Genomic DNA, 17,397 nt, shown 5'->3' with positions numbered 1-17,397 from the left:
TTGTGTTGTGTTATACACTGGGCCTGAGTTGTGGTGCAGTCTCCCCCCCAAAAAAGGGAGATTCAAATTGTCACAAAGTGGATATACATCAATTCTGTTAGTTTGTCGTATATCAGCCAGCCACGTTCTGCCACTTACATTGTGTTGTGTTATGCACTAGGGTTGAGCGAAACGGATCGTTCATTTTCAAAAGTCGCCGACTTTTGGCTAAGTCGGCGTCTCATGAAACCCGATCCGACCCCTGTGCTTGTCGGCCATGCGGTACGCGACTTTCACGCCAAAGTCGCGTTTCAATGACACGAAAAGCGCCATTTCTCAGCCAATGAAGGTGAACGCAGAGTGTGGGCAGCGTAATGACATAGGTCCTGGTCCCCACCATCTTAGAGAAGGGCATTGCAGTGATTGGCTTGCTGTCTGCGGCGTCACAGGGGCTATAAAGGGGCGTTCCCGCCGACCGCCATCTCACTGCTGCTGATCTGAGCTTAGGGAGAACTTGCTGCCGCTTCGTCAGAAGCAGGGATAGCGTTAGGCAGGGTCCACTAACCACCAAACCGCTTGTGCTGTAGCGATTTCCACTGTCCAACACCACCTTCGGTGTGCAGGGACAGTGGAAGCTACATTTTTTTATTTTTTTTTTCTCTCAGCGCTGTAGCTCATTGGGCTGCCCTAGAAGGCTCTGTGATAGCTGTATTGCTGTGTGTACGCCACTGTGGAAACCAACTGCTTTTTTCAAAGCACATATCCTCTTGTTCCTTCCTTTCTGCACAGCTATCTTTTTTGTTTGTCCACACTTTTTATTTAATTTGTGCATCAGTCCACTCCTGTTGCTGCCTGCCATACCTGGCTGAGATTACTGCAGGGAGATAGTAATTGTAGGACAGTCCCTGTTTTTTTTTTTTTTGTGGGAGATTAAGATTTGCATTTCTGCTAGAGTGCCATCCCTGTGTGTGCCATCTCTCACTGAGTGGGCCATAGAAAGCCTATTTATTTTTTTCCTTGATTTGGGTTCTAAAATCTACCTCACCAAAAAAACACTACATCAATCAGTGGGAGAAAAATATTGGCCTCAGTCAGGGCTTGTGTGCCACTCCTGTGTGTGCCATCTCTCATTCAGTGGGCCATAGAAAGCCTTTTTTTTATTTATTTTTTTTATTATTTGGTTTCTAAAGTCTCCCTTAAAAAAAAAAAATAAATAAAAAAACAGTGGGAGAGTAATATTGCCCTTTCAGCTTGTGTGCCAGTCTTGACTCCTGGGTGTGCCACCTCTCTCTCTCAAATTGTGGGCCATAGAAAGCCTATTTATTTTTTTGCTTGATTTGGGTTCTAAAATCTACCTCAACAAAAAAACACTACATCAATCAGTGGGAGAAAAATATTGGCCTCAGTCAGGGCTTGTGTGCCACTCCTGTGTGTGCCATCTCTCACTTAGTGGGCCTTAGAAAGCCTATTTATTTTTTTCCTTGATTTGGGTTCTAAAATCTACCTCAACAAAAAAACACTACATCAATCAGTGGGAGAAAAATATTGGCCTCAGTCAGGGCTTGTGTGCCACTCCTGTGTGTGCCATCTCTCACTTAGTGGGCCATAGAAAGCCTATTTATTTTTTTCTTTGATTTGGGTTCGAAAATCTACCTTAAAAAAAACATTACATCAATCAGTGGGAGAAAAATATTGGCCTCAGTCAGGGCTTGTGTGCCACTCCTGTGTGTGCCATCTCTCATTCAGTGGGCCATAGAAAGCCTTATTTTTATTTTTTTTTTTTTATTATTTGGTTTCTAAAGTCTCCCTTTAAAAAAAAAAAAATTAAATAAAAAAACAGTGGGAGATTATTATTGCCCTTTCAGCTTGTGTGCCAGTCTTGACTCCTGGGTGTGCCACCTCTCTCTCTCAAATTGTGGGCCATAGAAAGCCTATTTATTTTTTTCCTTGATTTGGGTTCGAAAATCTACCTTAAAAAAAAACACTACATCAATCAGTGGGAGAAAAATATTGGCCTCAGTCAGGGCTTGTGTGCCACTCCTGTGTGTGCCATCTCTCACTTAGTGGGCCATAGAAAGCCTTTTTTTTTTTCCTTGATTTGAGTTCGAAAATCTACCTTAAAAAAAACACTACATCAATCAGTGGGAGAAAAATATTGGCCTCAGTCAGGGCTTGTGTGCCACTCCTGTGTGTGCCATCTCTCACTTAGTGGGCCATAGAAAGCCTATTTATTTTTTTCCTTGATTTGGGTTCTAAAATCTACCTCAACAAAAAAACACTACATCAATCAGTGGGAGAAAAATATTGGTGTCAGTCAGGGCTTGTGTGCCACTCCTGTGTGTGCCATCTCTCACTTAGTGGGCCATAGAAAGCCTATTTATTTTTTTCCTTGATTTGGGTTCGAAAATCTACCTTAAAAAAAACATTACATCAATCAGTGGGAGAAAAATATTGGCCTCAGTCAGGGCTTGTGTGCCACTCCTGTGTGTGCCATCTCTCATTCAGTGGGCCATAGAAAGCCTTTTTTTTTTTTTTTTTTTTATTATTTGGTTTCTAAAGTCTCCCTTTAAAAAAAAAAAATTAAATAAAAAAACAGTGGGAGATTAATATTGCCCTTTCAGCTTGTGTGCCAGTCTTGACTCCTGGGTGTGCCACCTCTCTCTCTCAAATTGTGGGCCATAGAAAGCCTATTTATTTTTTTCCTTGATTTGGGTTCGAAAATCTACCTTAAAAAAAAACACTACATCAATCAGTGGGAGAAAAATATTGGCCTCAGTCAGGGCTTGTGTGCCACTCCTGTGTGTGCCATCTCTCACTTAATGGGCCATAGAAAGCCTTTTTTTTTTTCCTTGATTTGGGTTCGAAAATCTACCTTAAAAAAAAACACTACATCAATCAGTGGGAGAAAAATATTGGCGTCAGTCAGGGCTTGTGTGCCACTCCTGTGTGTGCCATCTCTCACTTAGTGGGCCATAGAAAGCCTATTTATTTTTTTCCTTGATTTGGGTTCGAAAATCTACCTTAAAAAAAAACACTACATCAATCAGTGGGAGAAAAATATTGGCCTCAGTCAGGGCTTGTGTGCCACTCCTGTGTGTGCCATCTCTCATTCAGTGGGCCATAGAAAGCCTTTTTTTTTATTATTATTATTTGGTTTCTAAAGTCTCCCTTAAAAAAATAAAATAAATAAAAAAACAGTGGGAGAGTAATATTGCCCTTTCAGCTTGTGTGCCAGTCTTGACTCCTGGGTGTGCCACCTCTCTCTCTCAAATTGTGGGCCATAGAAAGCCTATTTATTTTTTTGCTTGATTTGGGTTCTAAAATCTACCTCAACAAAAAAACACTACATCAATCAGTGGGAGAAAAATATTGGCCTCAGTCAGGGCTTGTGTGCCACTCCTGTGTGTGCCATCTCTCATTCAGTGGGCCATAGAAAACATTTTTTTTTTTTATTATTATTATTATTTGGTTTCTAAAGTCTCCCTTTAAAAAAAAATAATTTAATAAAAAAACAGTGGGAGATTAATATTGCCCTTTCAGCTTGTGTGCCAGTCTTGACTCCTGGGTGTGTGACCTCTCTCTCTCAAATTGTGGGCAATAGAAAGCCTATTTATTTTTTTCCTTGATTTGGGTTCTAAAATCTACCTTAAAAAAAAACACTACATCAATCAGTGTGAGAAAAATATTGGCCTCAGTCAGGGCTTGTGTGCCACTCCTGTGTGTGCCATCTCTCACTCAGTGGGCCACAGAAAGCCTATTTATTTTTTTCCTTGATTTGGGTTCGAAAATCTACCTTAAAAAAAAACACTACATCAATCAGTGGGAGAAAAATATTGGCCTCAGTCAGGGCTTGTGTGCCACTCCTGTGTGTGCCATCTCTCATTCAGTGGGCCATAGAAAGCCTTTTTTTTTTTTTTTTTTTTTTTTTTTTTTTTTTATTATTTGGTTTCTAAAGTCTCCCTTAAAAAAAAAAATTAAATAAAGAAATAGTGGGAGATTAATATTGCCCTTTCAGCTTGTGTGCCAGTCTTGACTCCTGGGTGTGCCACCTCTCTCTCTCAAATTGTGGGCCATAGAAAGCCTATTTATTTTTTTTATTTTTTTTATTGTTTGGTTTCTAAATTGTCCCTGAAAAAAACATTTTATCTTATTTGGTTTCTAAAGTCTCCCTGAGAAAACAAAAAAAAAAAAAATAGGTGGGAGATTAATATTGACATTTGTGCTTGAGTGACAGTCCTGCGTGTGTGTCGTCTCTGTGATTTGGTGCCACAGAAAACAGAGTGTGTAACATTGTGCCTGATTTTCCTTGTGGTCTCACCAACCTGTTAAGGGATATAGAAATCATACTGAAGTTATAGCTCACCGTGTAAGTTGTTTGACAGCAACAAATAAAGTTACTTTGGTTAAGTTTCTAAAACAATGAGGAAGTCTGGTGCAAGAGGTCGTGGCCGTGGGCGTTCATTGTCAGCTGGTAATGATGGTAGTGGTAGTGGAGCATCAGTTGGTCGTGGGGATCAAAATATTCCACCTAAGTCTGGAGCTGTGGAGCCAGTTTCGTCATCTGGCTACACAAGGCCTCGAAAGCTTTCTTTTCTGGGAGTAGGAAAACCGCTTTTAAAGCTGGAACAGCAACAGCAAGTTTTGGCTTACATTGCAGACTCAGCCTCTAGCTCTTTTGCCTCCTCTTCTGAAACTGGTAAATGTAAAAGCAGCGCGTCGCTTGTGGATGTTCACGGTCAGGGACAAGTCGCTTCCTTGTCCTCCTCAGCAAAAACTACAACAAGAGAGAAGGATGCAGCAGGCGACACAACGGGTTACTCCATGGAGCTCTTTACACATACCGTCCCTGGCTTAGAAAGTGAAACACTTAACAGGCCATGCCCATTACAAGTAGATTCTGACATGGAGTGCACTGATGCACAGCCACAGCCAGAGTACTATGCTGCTCCTTTGACTCAGACCACCACATTGCCCTCTCAGGGTACTGATCCACAATCAGACCCTGATGAGACTATGTTGCCCCGCCACGAATGCTATACCACTGACCGACACAGTGACACAGACGAAGTTGCACACGAGCTCGAAGAGGAGGTAATAGATGACCCGGTTGTTGACCCCGATTGGCAGCCATTGGGGGAACAGGGTGCAGGCGGCAGTAGTTCAGAAGCGGAGGTGGAGGAGGGGCCGCAGCAGGCATCAACATCGCAACAGGTTCCATCTGCCGGGCCCCTATCTGGCCCAAAACGCGTGTCAAAGCCAAAACCTGTTTGAGGACAGCGTGGCCATCCGGTTAAAGCTCAGTCTGCAATCCCTGAAAAGGGATCCGATGCTAGGAAGAGTGCAGTCTGGCATTTTTTTAAACATCCAATTGATCAGCGCAAAGTCATCTGTCAAAAATGTTCAACTAGCTTAAGCGGAGGTCAGAATCTGAAAAGTCTCAATACTAGTTGCATGCATAGACACTTAACCACCATGCATTTTCAAGCCTGGACTAACTACCAAACGTCCCTTAAGGTTGTAGCACCCTCGGCCAATGAAGCTAGTCAGCAACGCAACATCCCTTCCGTCACTGTAAGGCCACCATTTTCCGCACCACCGGCAGTATCTGTGCAGGTTTCTTTGACAGTCAAAAGCAGTCAGGGTCAGGGAATCACCAGTTTTGTAGGAGGAAATATTGCATCTAGGGCACCGGCGGAAACAATTCCGTCTCCAACCGTCTCTCAGTCTGCCATGTCCACCGGCACACCCGCAAGTTCCACGATCTCCATCTCTCCAGTTCAGCTCACACTACATGAGACGCTGGTTAGAAAAAGGAAGTACTTATCCTCGCATCCGCGTACACAGGGTTATAACGCCCACATAGCTAGACTAATCTCGTTAGAGATGATGCCCTACCGGTTAGTTGAAAGCGAAGCTTTCAAAGCCCTGATGGAGTACGCTGAACCACGATACGAGCTACCCAGTCGACACTTTTTTTCAAGAAAAGCCATCCCAGCCCTGCACCAGCATGTTAAACAGCGCATCGTCCATGCACTCAGGCAATCTGTGAGTACAAAGGTGCACCTGACTACAGATGCATGGACCAGTAGGCATGGCCAGGGACGTTATGTGTCCATCACGGCACACTGGGTGAATGTGGTGGATGCAGGGTCCACAGGGGACATCAATTTCGGGACAGTTTTGCCTAGCCCACGGTCTAGGAAACAGTTGGCTGTAGGCGTTCGCACCCCCTCCTCCTCCTCCTCCTCATCCTCCTGCAGAAGCTACAGCTCTTCCACAGACTGCAGTCGGCCAACCACTCCATCGGCAGATGACACTGTTGCACACCAGTTGTCCCATTATGGGCCAGCTACTGGCAAGCGTCAGCAGGCTGTATTGGCTATGAAGTGTTTGGGCGACAACAGACACACCGCGGAAGTTCTGTCCGAGTTCTTGCAACAAGAAACGCAGTCGTGGCTGGGCACAGTAGATCTTGAGGCAGGCAAGGTAGTGAGTGATAACGGAAGGAATTTCATGGCTGCCATCTCCCTTTCCCAACTGAAACACATTCCTTGCCTGGCTCACACCTTAAACCTGGTGGTGCAGTGCTTATTGAAAACTTATCCTGGGTTCTCCGACCTGCTCCTCAAAGTGCGTGGACTTTGCTCACATATCCGACGTTCGCCTGTACACGCCAGCCGTATGCAGACCTATCAGCGGTCTTTGAACCTTCCCCAGCATCGCCTAATCATAGACGTTGCAACAAGGTGGAACTCAACACTGCACATGCTTCAGAGACTGTGCCAACAGGGGCGGGCTGTTATGTTTTTGTGGGAGGATACACATACACGGGCAGGCAGTAGGATGGCAGACATGGAGTTGTCAGGTGTGCAGTGGTCCAAGATACAAGACATGTGTCAAGTCCTTCAGTGTTTTGAGGAATGCACACGGCTGGTTAGTGCAGACAACGCCGTAATAAGCATGAGCATCCCCCTAATGCGTCTGCTGATGCAAAGTTTGACGCACATAAAGGAGCAGGCGTCTGCACCAGAGGAAGAGGAAAGCCTTGATGACAGTCAGCCATTGTCTGGTCAGGGCAGTGTACAGGACGAGGTAGCGGGCGAAGAGGAGGTGGAGGATGAGGAGGATGATGGGGATGAGTATATTTTTAATGCGGAAGCTTTCCCGGGGGCACTGGAAATTGTTTGCGTGGCAAGGCCGGGTTCTGGTTTTTTGAGGGACACAAGTGACGTAGATTTGCCTGAAACTGCCCCTCAACCAATCACAACCGGAGATTTGACAACTGGAACTTTGGCCCACATGGCGGATTATGCCTTACGTATCCTAAAAAGGGACACACGCATTACGAAAATGATGAACGATGACGATTACTGGTTGGCCTGCCTCCTTGATCCACGCTATAAAGGCAAATTGCAAAATATTATGCCACATGAGAACTTGGAACTAATATTAGCAACCAAACAATCAACTCTTGTTAACCATTTGCTTCAGGCATTCCCAGCACACAGCGCACGTGATCGTTCTCACACGAGCTCCAGGGGGCAGCAGACTAGGAGTGTTAGGGGTGCACACATCAGAAGTGGCGTTGGATAGAGGGGTTTTCTGACCAGGTTGTGGAGTGATTTTGCTATGACCGCAGACAGGACAGGTACTGCTGCATCAATTGAAAGTGACAGGAGACAACATTTGTCCAGTATGGTTACTAACTATTTTTCATCCCTTATCGATGTTCTCCCTCAACCGTCATTCCCATTTGATTACTGGGCATCAAAATTAGACACCTGGCCAGAATTGGCAGAATATGCATTGCAGGAGCTTGCTTGCCCGGCAGCAAGTGTCCTATCAGAAAGAGTATTCAGTGCTGCAGGTTCAATATTAACCGAAAAAAGGACTCGTCTGGCTACCCAAAATGTTGACGATCTAACATTCATTAAAATGAACCACAACTGGATTTCGAAATCTTTTGCCCCACCTTGCCCGGCCGACAACTAGCTTTCCTATGAAAAGCTCTTACCTGTGGACTACTGTGAATTACTTTTCTAATGTCTAATTTTCTGCAGCTGATTGTCCAGCCTACGACATGTTTACACCTCACTAAATGGCCAAACTCCACACACGGGGCCTTGGTATCGCGACTTGGCGCAAGCACCCGTGAGACTGCTGTTTGTCTGAAGAGGTGGGTGTGCTCGCTTTTGGTCGACGGCATTGCTACTTGGTCCCTCATAGTACAATAAAGTGTCTCTGGCGGTGGTGGTGCGCACCCAACGTCAGACACACTGTTGTAACATGAGGGGCCCTGGGCCTGTACCGCCGGCCACAAGAGAGTTCACCCACCCCCAGGTCAAACATTGCTCTACCACTTCCACAGTTATCTCTCACACTTCCACCAATGTTTAGTCTATGCGCTGACATCCTTCCATACCTGCCACTGACAATACCATTGTGTTAACATGTATGATGGTACTTAACATAGTCAGGGGCAGTGTCCTCTATTTACCACAGTAAATACTTTGCGCTAAATTATTAGGTCTGAAACAACGCAGAGGATCCCACCCCTGAACCTAATGATTGCACCCTTTAGTGTTTTTGTTTTGTTTTAATGCGAGACATTCACATTTATTTGTTGTTTTGGACTACTAACTGGCAGACACTCATTACAATCGGCCTCCACTAACCAGACCATTGCTGCCCGTGTACCCCTGGAACCAATTATAAAGTGCCTACAGCCAGCCCATTTTATTATGTTAGGCCTTCGAAGCCTGTCTGCGGTCCCTCCTTCCACTAGGCCTCCACTGACCAGACCACTGCTGCCCGTGTACCCCTGGAACCAATTATAAAGTGCCTACAGCCAGCCCATTTTATTATGTTAGGCCTTCAAAGCCTGTCTGCGGTCCCTCCTTCCACTAGGCCTCCACTGACCAGACCACTGCTGCCCGTGTACCCCTGGAACCAATTATAAAGTGCCTACAGCCAGCCCATTTTATTATGTTAGGCCTTCGAAGCCTGTCTGCGGTCCCTCCTTCCACTAGGCCTCCACTGACCAGACCACTGCTGCCCGTGTACCCCTGGAACCAATTATAAAGTGCCTACAGCCAGCTTATTTTTTTATGTTAGGCCTTCGAAGCCTGTCTGCGGTCCCTCCTTCCACTAGGCCTCCACTGACCAGACCACTGCTGCCCGTGTACCCCTGGAACCAATTATAAAGTGCCTACAGCCAGCTTATTTTTTTAAGTTAGGCCTTCGAAGCCTGTCTGCGGTCCCTCCTTCCACTAGGCCTCCACTGACCAGACCACTGCTGCCCGTGTACCCCTGGAACCAATTATAAAGTGCCTACAGCCAGCCCATTTTATTACGTTAGGCTTTCGAAGCCTGTCTGCGGTCCCTCCTTCCACTAGGCCTCCACTGACCAGACCACTGCTGCCCGTGTACCCCTGGAACCAATTATAAAGTGCCTACAGCCAGCCCATTTTATTATGTTAGGCCTTCGAAGCCTGTCTGCGGTCCCTCCTTCCACTAGGCCTCCACTGACCAGACCACTGCTGCCCGTGTACCCCTGGAACCAATTATAAAGTGCCTACAGCCAGCTTATTTTTTTATGTTAGGCCTTCGAAGCCTGTCTGCGGTCCCTCCTTCCACTAGGCCTCCACTGACCAGACCACTGCTGCCCGTGTACCCCTGGAACCAATTATAAAGTGCCTACAGCCAGCTTATTTTTTTATGTTAGGCCTTCGAAGCCTGTCTGCGGTCCCTCCTTCCACTAGGCCTCCACTGACCAGACCACTGCTGCCCATGTACCCCTGGAACCAATTATAAAGTGCCTACAGCCAGCTTATTTTTTTATGTTAGGCCTTCGAAGCCTGTCTGCGGTCCCTCCTTCCACTAGGCCTCCACTGACCAGACCACTGCTGCCCGTGTACCCCTGGAACCAATTGTAAAGTGCCTACAGCCAGCCCATTTTATTATGTTAGGCCTTCGAAGCCTGTCTGCGGTCCCTCCTTCCACTAGGCCTCCACTGACCAGACCACTGCTGCCCGTGTACCCCTGGAACCAATTATAAAGTGCCTACAGCCAGCCCATTTTATTATGTTAGGCCTTCAAAGCCTGTCTGCGGTCCCTCCTTCCACTAGGCCTCCACTGACCAGACCACTGCTGCCCGTGTACCCCTGGAACCAATTATAAAGTGCCTACAGCCAGCCCATTTTATTATGTTAGGCCTTCGAAGCCTGTCTGCGGTCCCTCCTTCCACTAGGCCTCCACTGACCAGACCACTGCTGCCCGTGTACCCCTGGAACCAATTATAAAGTGCCTACAGCCAGCCCATTTTATTATGTTAGGCCTTCGAAGCCTGTCTGCGGTCCCTCCTTCCACTAGGCCTCCACTGACCAGACCACTGCTGCCCGTGTACCCCTGGAACCAATTATAAAGTGCCTACAGCCAGCCCATTTTATTATGTTAGGCCTTCGAAGCCTGTCTGCGGTCCCTCCTTCCACTAGGCCTCCACTGACAAGACCACTGCTGCCCGTGTACCCCTGGAACCAATTATAAAGTGCCTACAGCCAGCCCATTTTATTATGTTAGGCCTTCGAAGCCTGTCTGCGGTCCCTCCTTCCACTAGGCCTCCACTGACCAGACCACTGCTGCCCGTGTACCCCTGGAAGCTATTTTACAGTGCATAAGCCTATTTTTTTTTTTATTTAATATTAATGAAGCCAGGATGGACTACGATGTACCACGCTATGAGCTACCCAGTTGACAATTCTTTTGCGAGAAAAGCCATCCCACCCCTCCACCAGCATGTTAAAGACCGCATTGTCCTTGCATTCTGTCAATCTGTGTGTCCAAAGGTACACCTGACAACAGACACATGGACCTGTAGGCATGGCCACGGAAGGTTACGTGTCCTTTGTGGCTCAATGGGTTAATGTATTGGATGCATGGTCCACACAGGGGACAGCCTGCTAAGTCTGTCTGCAGTCCCTAATTCATGTTGTCCTCAACTGAATAAAGCTGAGCTTCTACCTTCTGGTTCTGATTAACTACTGTTTTTTAAAAAAAAATGGTGGTTCCGGCCTACTAACGGTGTCTGGCCCTGCCTGGTGTTGTCCTCAACTGAATAAAGCTGAGCTTCTACCTTCTGCCTCTTATTAACTGCTGTTTTTTTAAAAAATTGGCTGTTCCGGCCTACTAAAGGTGTCTGCCCCTGCCTGGTGTTGTCCTCAACTGAATAAAGCTGTGCTTCAACCTTCTGTTCCAAATTACGATTTTTAAAAATGAAATTGGCTGTTCCGGCCTACTAAAGGTGTCTGCCCCTGCCTGGTGTTGTCCTCAACTGAATAAAGCTGAGCTTCTACCTTCTGCCTCTTATTAACTGCTTTTTTTAAAAAAAATTGGCCACCAGCTACAAAAACTTTCTCCTGCAAGTAGTTAACTGAAAGGTTTTTTTCCATTGAAAACACAGATATGGCATCCACCGAGTGTTGTCCTGTCGCGTCTTCTTTATATTATTGCCAAGAAGCTGCAACTGAATAAAGCTGAGCTTCTACCTTCTGCCTCTTATTAACTGCTGTTTTTTTAAAAAATTGGCTGTTCCGGCCTACTAAAGGTGTCTGCCCCTGCCTGGTGTTGTCCTCAACTGAATAAAGCTGAGCTTCTACCTTCTGCCTCTTATTAACTGCTGTTTTTTTAAAAAATTGGCTGTTCCGGCCTACTAAAGGTGTCTGCCCCTGCCTGGTGTTGTCCTCAACTGAATAAAGCTGAGCTTCTACCTTCTGCCTCTTATTAACTGCTGTTTTTTAAAAAAATTGGCTGTTCCGGCCTACTAAAGGTGTCTGCCCCTGCCTGGTGTTGTCCTCACCTGAATAAAGCTGTGCTTCAACCTTCTGTTCCAAATTACGATTTTTAAAAATGAAATTGGCTGTTCTGGCCTAATAAAGGTGTCTGCCCCTGCCTGGTGTTGTCCTCAACTGAATAAAGCTGAGCTTCTACCTTCTGCCTCTTATTAACTGCTTTTTAAAAAAAAAATTGGCCACCAGCTACAAAAACTTTCTCCTGCAAGTAGTTAACTGGAAGGTTTTTTTCCATTGAAAACACAGATATGGCATCCACCGAGTGTTGTCCTGTCGCGTCTTCTTTATATTATTGCCAAGAAGCTGCAACTGAATAAAGCTGAGCTTCTACCTTCTGCCTCTTATTAACTGCTTTTTTTAAAAAAAATTGGCCACCAGCTACAAAAACTTTCTCCTGCAAGTAGTTAACTGAAAGTTTTTTTTCCATTGAAAACACAGATATGGCATCCACCGAGTGTTGTCCTGTCGCGTCTTCTTTATATTATTGCCAAGAAGCTGCAACTGAATAAAGCTGAGCTTCTACCTTCTGCCTCTTATTAACTGCTTTTTTTAAAAAAAAATTGGCTGTTCCGGCCTACTAACAGTGTCTGCCCCTCCCTGGTGTTGTCCTCAACTGAACAAAGCTGAGCTTCCACATTCTGGCTTTCGGCCTATACTATCAGATATTAAACTGCATTTGGCCTACTAGTGTGGTTAGGCCCTTGAAACAGTGTCTGCTGCTCTTGGGTTTGCTACTCCACTGAACAAAGCAATGCCGCCTGTTTAGTCCTGTTACGAATTTTGAACTGCATTTAGCCTACTTTATTCTTTGGCCCTATATCTGTTTCCTCCACATCCTGCCCATTGCCCAGCCACTGCTAGATGAGTCTGCTGGTACATTGACCTAGACCACTACATTCCCCTTGTACTCTACACAGCCAGAATCTGACCCTGCTGAAAGTAAGGTTCCCCTTCCCGCATGTTATACCACCTTACACAGGGACAAAGAGGAAGGTGCAGATGAAAGTGCAGGTTCCTTCATCAGGTGGGGGGGCATACTCGTTGGCGACGTCACTGGCACAGGGCCCCTCAGAGTACGCAAAAGTGTCGCTGCTGGTGGGAGGCGCCCCCGCCATGCAAACACACCGCCGTACTTTGAGGGGCCCTGTGCCAGTGCCAATGCGAACGAGTGGGCCCCCCCTGCTTGCTCAGGATCACAGCACTTGCAACGTTGAAATACTTACCTCTGCCTGCAACACCGCCGTGACGTAGTCCGCATTTCCTGGGCCAACGAAAAACTTGAGCCAGCCCTACTCCCCCCACAACTTTTGCCAAATGACCCCCAATTTCCTATGCCCAACTATTATTATAAAGTTAATTAAGATTGACAAGCTTCAGAAACAAGAATGGATGTTTTTGGCATTAAAATGGGCACTGTAGGTGTTTTCCTGGCCTCCACTCACTGCCGACTATGCTTCCCCATTGGCTTGCATTGGGTTTCGTGTTTCGGTCGATCCCCGACTTTTAGCGATAATCGGCCGACTGCACTCGACTCGACTCTGGACAAAGTCGGGTTTCACAAAACCCAACTCGATCTTAAAAAAATGAAAGTCGCTCAACCCTATTATGCACTGAGCCTGAGTTGTGGAGCAGTCTACCCCCAAAAAAAGGGAGATTCAAATTGTCACAAAGTGGATATACGTCAATTCTGTTAGTTTGTCGTATATCAGCCAGCCACGTTCTGCCACTTACATTGTGTTGTGTTATGCACTGACCCTGAGTTGTGGTGCAGTCTCCCCCCCAAAAAAGGGAGATTCAAATTGTCACAAAGTGGATATACGTCAATTCTGCTAGTTTGTCGTATATCAGCCAGCCACGTTCTGCCACTTACATTGTGTTGTGTTATACACTGGGCCTGAGTTGTGGTGCAGTCTCCCCCCCAAAAAAGGGAGATTCAAATTGTCACAAAGTGGATATACGTCAATTCTGTTAGTTTGTCGTATATCAGCCAGCCATGTTCTGCCACTTACATTGTGTTTTGTTATACACTGGGCCTGAGTTGTGGTGCAGTCTCCCCCCCCAAAAAAAAGGGAGATTCAAATTGTCACAAAGTGGATATACGTCAATTCTGTTAGTTTGTCATATATCAGCCAGCCACGTTCTGCCACTTACATTGTGTTGTGTTGTACACTGGGCCTGAGTTGTGGTGCAGTCTCCCCCCAAAAAAAGGGAGATTCAAATTGTCACAAAGTGAATATATGGCAGTTCTGTTAGTTTGACGTATACCAGCCAGCCATGTTCTGCCACTTACATTGTGTTGTGTTATACACTAGGCCTAAGTTGTGGCGCAGTCTCCCCCCAAAAAAAGGGAGATTCAAATTGTCATAAAGTGGATGTACGTCAATTCTGTTAGTTTGTCGTATATCAGCCAGCCACGTTCTGCCACTTACATTGTGTTGTGTTACACACTGGGCCTGAGTTGTGGTGCAGTCTCCCCCCAAAAAAAGGGAGATTCAAATTGTCACAAAGTGGATATACATCAATTCTGTTAGTTTGTCGTATATCAGCCAGCCACGTTCTGCCACTTACATTGTGTTGTGTTATACACCGTGCCTGAGTTGTGGTGCAGTCTCCCCCCAAAAAAGGGAGCTTCAAATTGTTACAAAGTGGATATACGTAAGTTCGGTTAGTTTGTCATACATCAGCCAGCTACCTTCTGCCACTTACATTGTGTTGTGTTATACACTGGGCTTGAGTTGCGGTGCAGTCAGCCCCCCAAAAAAGGGAGATTCAAATTGTCACAAAGTGGATATACGTCAATTCTGTTAGTTTGTCGTATATCAGCCAGCCACGTTCTGCCACTTACATTGTGTTGTGTTATACACTGGGCCTGAGTTGTGGTGCAGTCTCCCCCCCAAAAAAAAGGGAGATTCAAATTGTCACAAAGTGGATATACGTCAGTTCTGTTAGTTTGTCGTATATCAGCCAGCCACGTTCTGCCACTTACATTGTGTTGTGTTATACACTGGGCCGGAGTTGTGGTGCTGTCTCCTCCCCAAAAATGGAGATTTAATTTGTCATAAAGTGGATATACGTCACTTCTCTTAGTTTGTCGTATATCAGCCAGCCACGTTCTGCCACTTACATTGTGTTGTGTTATACACTGGGCCTGAGTTGTGGTGCAGTCTCCCCCCCAAAAAAGGAAGATTCAAATTGTCACAAAGTGGATAATCCTCAGTTCTGTTAGTTTGTCGTATATCAGCCAGCCACGTTCTGCCACTTACATGGTGTTGTGTTGTACACTGGGCCTGAGTTGTGGTGCTGTCTCCCCCCAAAAAAAGTGAGATTCAAATTGTCACAAGGTGGATATATGTCAGTTCTGTTAGTTTGTCGTATATCAGCCAGCCACGTTCTGCCACTTACATTGTGTTGTGTTATACGCTGGGCCTGAGTTGTAGTGCTGTCTCCCCCCAAAAAAAGGGAGATTCAAATTGTCACAAAGTGGATATACGTCAATTCTGTTAGTTTGTCGTATATCAGCCAGCCACGTTCTGCCACTTACATTGTGTTGTGTTATACACTGGGCCTGAGTTGTGGTGCAGTCTTCCCCCCCCAAAAAATGGGAGATTCAAATTGTCACAAAGTGGATATATGTCAATTCTGTTAGTTTGTCATATACAGTGGGGCAAAAAAGTATTTAGTCAGTCAGCAATAGTGCAAGTTCCACCACTTAAAAAGATGAGAGGCGTCTGTAATTTACATCATAGGTAGACCTCAACTATGGGAGACAAACTGAGAAAAAAAAATCCAGAAAATCACATTGTCTGTTTTTTTATCATTTTATTTGCATATTATGGTGGAAAATAAGTATTTGGTCAGAAACAAACAATCAAGATTTCTGGCTCTCACAGACCTGTAACTTCTTCTTTAAGAGTCTCCTCTTTCCTCCACTCATTACCTGTAGTAATGGCACCTGTTTAAACTTGTTATCAGTATAAAAAGACACCTGTGCACACCCTCAAACAGTCTGACTCCAAACTCCACTATGGCGAAGACCAAAGAGCTGTCAAAGGACACCAGAAACAAAATTGTAGCCCTGCACCAGGCTGGGAAGACTGAATCTGCAATATCCAACCAGCTTGGAGTGAAGAAATCAACAGTGGGAGCAATAATTAGAAAATGGAAGACATTCAAGACCACTGATAATCTCCCTCGATCTGGGGCTCCACGCAAAATCCCACCCCGTGGGGTCAGAATGATCACAAGAACGGTGAGCAAAAATCCCAGAACCACGCGGGGGGACCTAGTGAATGAACTGCAGAGAGCTGGGACCAATGTAACAAGGCCTACCATAAGTAACACACTACGCCACCATGGACTCAGATCCTGCAGTGCCAGACGTGTCCCACTGCTTAAGCCAGTACATGTCCGGGCCCATCTGAAGTTTGCTAGAGAGCATTTGGATGATCCAGAGGAGTTTTGGGAGAATGTCCTATGGTCTGATGAAACCAAACTGGAACTGTTTGGTAGAAACACAACTTGTCGTGTTTGGAGGAAAAAGAATACTGAGTTGCATCCATCAAACACCATACCTACTGTAAAGCATGGTGGTGGAAACATCATGCTTTGGGGCTGTTTCTCTGCAAAGGGGCCAGGACGACTGATCCGGGTACATGAAAGAATGAATAGGGCCATGTATCGTGAGATTTTGAGTGCAAACCTCCTTCCATCAGCAAGGGCATTGAAGATGAAACGTGGCTCTGTCTTTCAACATGACAATGATCCAAAGCACACCGCCAGGGCAACGAAGGAGTGGCTTCGTAAGAAGCATTTCAAGGTCCTGGAGTGGCCTAGCCAGTCTCCAGATCTCAACCCTATAGAAAACCTTTGGAGGGACTTGAAAGTCCGTGTTGCCAAGCGAAAAGCCAAAAACATCACTGCTCTAGAGGAGATCTGCATGGAGGAATGGGCCAACATACCAACACCAGTGTGTGGCAACCTTGTGAAGACTTACAGAAAACGTTTGACCTCTGTCATTGCCAACAAAGGATAGATTACAAAGTATTGAGATGAAATTTTGTTTCTGACCAAATACTTATTTTCCACCATAATATGCAAATAAAATGATAAAAAAACAGACAATGTGATTTTCTGGATTTTTTTTTCTCGGTTTGTCTCCCATAGTTGAGGTCTACCTATGATGTAAATTACAGACGCCTCTCATCTTTTTAAGTGGTGGAACTTGCACTATTGCTGACTGACTAAATACTTTTTTGCCCCACTGTATCAGCCAGCCACGCTCTGCCACTTACGTTGTGTTGTGTTATACACTGGGCCTGAGTTGTGGTGCAGTCTCCCCCCCAAAAAAGGGAGATTCAAATTGTCACAAGGTGGATATATGTCAGTTCTTTTAGTTTGACGTATATCAGCCAGCCACGTTCTGCCACTTACATTGTGTTGTGTTATACACTGGGCCTAAGTTGTGGTGCAGTCTCCCCTCAAAAAAAGGGAGATTCAAATTGTCATAAAGTGGATATACGTCAATTCTGTTAGTTTGTCGTATATCAGCCAGCCACGTTCTGCCACTTACATT

This window comes from Ranitomeya variabilis, chromosome 1 (assembly GCF_051348905.1).
Source record: "Ranitomeya variabilis isolate aRanVar5 chromosome 1, aRanVar5.hap1, whole genome shotgun sequence".
Lineage (NCBI taxonomy): Eukaryota > Metazoa > Chordata > Amphibia > Anura > Dendrobatidae > Ranitomeya > Ranitomeya variabilis.
The sequence above is the reverse complement of the archived record's forward strand: the minus strand, read 5'-3'. Positions refer to the sequence as shown.